The sequence below is a fragment of the Panthera pardus genome, unplaced genomic scaffold, assembly GCF_024362965.1.
Source record: "Panthera pardus isolate Hobbes unplaced genomic scaffold, ASM2436296v1 HiC_scaffold_16, whole genome shotgun sequence".
Classification (NCBI taxonomy): domain Eukaryota; kingdom Metazoa; phylum Chordata; class Mammalia; order Carnivora; family Felidae; genus Panthera; species Panthera pardus.
The window spans coordinates 89,133,296-89,138,121 of NW_026526721.1; the positions used below are offsets into that span (position 1 = coordinate 89,133,296).

The following is a 4,826-nucleotide window of genomic DNA, read 5'->3' on the forward strand; positions in this document are numbered from 1 at the left end:
TACCCAGAGATACTAATTAGGATGTTTGGATCTGAGAATATGTTTTTTTTAAAAAGGCCCCCAGATGGTTCAGTTGCAAATGGCCTATTGACAGTTTATGAAACAGTGGCCTACAGGACGAAGTTCAAGTTCCCCAGTAAAAGATTCATGGCCTTTTGCCTCTGGCTTCAATCTCTATTTCCCTTCTGACAACTCCCTTCCCCCTTCCCCCAGTTCATCTCCATTGTGGACTCTATTTTCTAACCTTGCCAGACTCACAAGGACAGGTTGGAGTTGGCGGGGAGAAAAGTCCTTTCTGGAAAAGGGACTGGCTTATGTAAAGGGACCAAGGTGAAGGCAACATAGGATGTGAGAAAATAGGGACCAGTCCAGTTTGAATGGTTGTAGATGCATACAGTAATGGATCTGGAAAGACAAGATGGGGTCAGACTGTGGAAAGCACCAAATGCCAGATTGGGGACTTTAGGATTGTTTTACAGTAAATTGAGATGCTTGGCTTTTTCATGCTTTTGTTCTGTTTGCTTGTTTTTCTTTTTTTATCTGGAAGGTATCAGTACCTTCTTATTATTGAAAATGTCTTTACTGTTGATTTTTTTTTCTGAGTCTGGACTTCATGAGGAGGATTCTAAAAATGAAGACTTGAGTTTTAAGGAAGGAAATTTTGAATTTCTGGAATGATTAGAGAATCTTGAATTATCCAGATTTAAATTTAACCACAGTCACGAGGCAATTAATCAACTTTCAGTTTTCGTAAGCCTGGTTAAGAGGCAGGTAAGCCAGTGTGACTACACTCTTAACCTTTGTGAAAGAAAAAAAAAAGCAAGACACAGCTCAAGTGGCTGGAGTTCTGACTCTTCACTATAAAACTGAACACCGTGTATTTTTTTCTCTAAGGAAAGATTTCTGCCTAGCTGGGTCCAAGAGAACATACGAGCACCTTATGCTGAACACACACTTAGAGAACTGGATGGGTTTTGCCATCTGCTAAGCCTCGCATAGCCTCCAGTTTGAAGTTGCAACGATGTCAGAAGCTGATTTAAGCAGCTTACATATGTTGCACTGCAGGAAAAACATTGGACGTTGGGGACTCTGAAAAACAATGCTAAGCATTTGGGGTCCATAAATGTTTCGTGTTTGTGACAAAATATGCCCAGTAGCCATAGGGCAACACTGTTTCCCCCCTTAAATTTGAGTGTAGGTTTTTATCCTTTGCTTTAGCAAAAGTATATTCACATTATCTTGTGTATTTGCTGTATTTTCTGGAACCATGATCATCATTCATTGCAGCAGGTATGGTGATTTTAGTTAATCACAACTTTCTTTTGTTGCTTAAAGTTTAACAGAAGATGCTAGTACTATGACATGGTTTGGAAAATTATTCTATGGATTTTCCATTATTGATAACATTTTTGGAAATCTAGTTGCATAATGAATAAACAAATTTATGGTAAACTGACCGTTAAAATTCTTTAAGGGTTTTCTTACCTTTCTAGCATTATGTCCCCCTCCTTCTTATACTTTCCTATCCAGTGAATCTGTACCACTGTAATTCTCCAAACATATTACGTTGTTTAAAATCTCTAACTGCATCTCTTAATGCATTTATTTATTCTATATTTCCTTTCCTTGTTTTTGTGCTTCTCCCCATCCACTCTCCCTGTTGATAATTTACCTATTAGTAATGACCAGTTCAAGTTCCCTTTTTCTGTGGAATCTTCTATAATAACCTGTTACGATATCCTTATAGTAGCATGATCTGCCTTGTATCATAGTTATACATACGTAGCATGATCTGCCTTGTATCATAGTTATAAAAGAAACACATTCAAGCTCTGCTTTTAATGGGTCATCCCTTTCTCTATCATACAATAAGAGTCCATGTTCTCTTCACATGCCTTTCAAATCCCCCTCATGTGAACCTTGGGAAATTATGAAAATTTCTAAGTCATGAGTATCAGCAGTTACAACAAGGGAGAATACTATTTTTCCATTATTTTTCAGCCTTTAAGAAATGAGATTTCCTATTTAAATTCAAAGTTTGGAATTCCCTTAGCATAGTAGTAGATCTAGACACTTTTATACACAGGAAAACAACTGGCTAGTGGTGGGTATTGGCTGAACTTTTAGAGAGATGTGAACTCTTCAAGGATCCACTCAACCCTTCATGGTCATGGTGCCTCTAGGCATACAGTTGTGATTTTCAGGCTTATGCATTTCCCACATTCATTCTTCTTGTTCCTAGACACACTGTCCTCCGAATTTCTCTGGATTTCTCTGCTGGTAACCTTTTATCGTCTCGTAAATGCTACCCCATGTTCCTGAAGGTATTTGTGTATTCCTCTCATCCTCTGTGTGGACATGGATCCTTCCTGTGATTCCTCAAAGTGCAAATAACATTAGACTGCAGTGTTTTGACAAAGCTTTCCTGTAGTATGGAGTAGGAAACTCTAAATACAGATATCTGACACCATGGTTCTTGGAGTCTGTTTTCTATGCCCCTTTCTAAAACCAGCGTTTTACCTGGGCCTGCCAACAGCTTATCCATCCTGTACTGGGGAACCTTCTTTCTCTTTTCTTTCTATATCCCATCTCAAACAAAGGTAGCAAAAAAAAAAAACAAAAAAAACAAAAAAAAAAAACAGTTGGCAGAATAACCTCTATAGAATTGTATACTTCTCCCAGTGAAGTGAGTTTTTACATTATGAAATGGAATGCGTTAACATTTCTTTCTCAAGTGAGGGATTGCCCTAGAACAATGGGTCACTGCTTGTGTTACTAATGAATAAAACTACATTAAGGTGGTAAACAAGGATCTAACAGGCTCTCCAAGGTCAAATTTTAGCTTTTGCTTTTGAAATATCACAGTTTCTTAGAATAAGTGTCATAAAGGTAGGTTTACCCCAATGGGTGGAAACTGAATATTTTATCACTGACATTGTTTAGAATTGCCACTGCATGGTGATAATTTAAAAAGCAGACTTTCTTTAAATTGATTTGATTACTGTTTTTAAATATTCTACAGACAATACACCCTCTTATTCCCTGCACAGGGAGAATAGTGGGATGGCAAGTGGGGGGACTATTCCCCTTACCGCCCCCTCCCTGACACTTTTTGGAATCTCCCCAAATGGCAACTCTCTTTTGTTTAATAGCTTAAAGAACCAGGTTCCGTCTATAGAATCACCAGAGAAAGTGCTAGCAGCATTTTGGGGGTAAAAGGGAATGACTAAATATTTGCTTATATACATTCCTGATTTCTAGGAACATATGTTTTGTTCCTTCAAGACAAAAACTCTTATTCAACTGAATGTCTGTGCAGTGTTCCATCTAGAAAGCATCTGGCCAAAATGGGGTGCTCAAAGAGTGTGCTATTGAGTTTTGTCTCAAATTTTCTTAGGTAGTCTCCTGCATATCCAGTGTACTAGTTTCTGTTAACAAAGTGTAAAGTAGACAGATTTGGAATAGAGACTGTGAATCAGAACACTGGTTTGGGCTACCTTTCTTGCCCAGGACCAAGGAGGGAAAAGGTTTCACATTGAATATAACAACAAAAAGAAAGTTTGGAAACAGACCACCTGGGTTTGACCCTGTCTGTACCACTGTCAGCTGTGAAATTGGGCAGGTTATTTAGTTCTCCATGTCCTAATTTTCTTATCTGCAAGCTGGAGAGAAGAACACTATTTTTTTTAATTAGAGTTGTCATGCAGATTAAATGAGGTAAGTCAAGCACAGCATTCTGCAGGATGTGGGGACCAGGGATGATCGTGCACTGTTTGTGGGTGTGAAGTCGGGCGAGAACCAGCTCAGAGAGAAAACTGGCGGCACTTAACCGGATTAAGTAATAAAAGCACACATACGGAGTGCTCGATTCAGCAGTACATATACTAAAATTGGAACAATACAGAGAAGACTAGCATGGCCCGTGCACAAGGAGGGGACACACACACACACACACACACACACTAACTTAGTGATTCCATTCCTAGGAATAGAGCCCAGAGAGATGCTTACCCAGCACCAAAGGACAAGTGTCTTCAATTAAGTAGGGATGGAAACTAACATTAATGGAGTTTCTACCATGTGCCAGACACTCTGCATAGGTTGTTTCATTCAATCCTCAAGGCATCCTTAACAAAATTATTTTATCTGTCTAACAATTGGGAGAAATCATTCTCAGTGAGATTCTGTAACCTGGCGAGGACACTGTGCTAATAATGGGCAAAGTTGGGATTCAAACTCAGGTGTAAGTTTCACTCCATTCCAGTATCTCATGCAGAGTCTGAAAAGGTTAATGATATCTCTTTTGTTTCCCCCATAGATTATTGTACGGATGAGTTCATATACTCTATCATGTGATTTTCCAACTTTGCCTCCCTGTCATCTTTTCTTCTATTTTTACATATTATCTCTCTTTCATCCCATCATCCCCCCCATTCTTTATAATCTATGCTTTTTTTCTCATTTCACTGAAGATCTTCAATGTTATATATATATATATATATATACATATATATATATATATCCCTCAGATTAAAGGATAAGAAAAATTCAGTTGTACCAAATAATAGTTACAAATTAAAGAGATTGGAACATCAGCTACTATTTAAAACAGAACAGATCAACTGCCTTTTCAGATGTCAGCCAGGTCAAACATTTCGTTTCCTTCTTTTTTAAAGTGGACTCAGCTGAATAAAGTGTTCTGGTTTTTAATGAGAGGGCTTTAGGACAAGGTCCAAGTTCACCAATTCCTGTTCTATCCATACATTTTCTCACTAACTTTCTTGAAGAATAAACTGTGTCTCTTTAACTTTCAAAATTGAATTTAA

At 38.0% G+C, this 4,826-nt stretch overlaps 1 non-coding gene across 1 annotated transcript; it reads left to right on the forward strand.

The window, feature by feature from the left end:
- The first annotated feature begins 3,860 nt into the window (after positions 1-3,860).
- LOC128777458 (U6 spliceosomal RNA) lies at positions 3,861-3,968 on the forward strand. The gene has a single exon (XR_008422718.1). It is a non-coding gene; the product is annotated as a U6 spliceosomal RNA (small nuclear RNA).
- Positions 3,969-4,826: the final 858 nt, after the last annotated feature.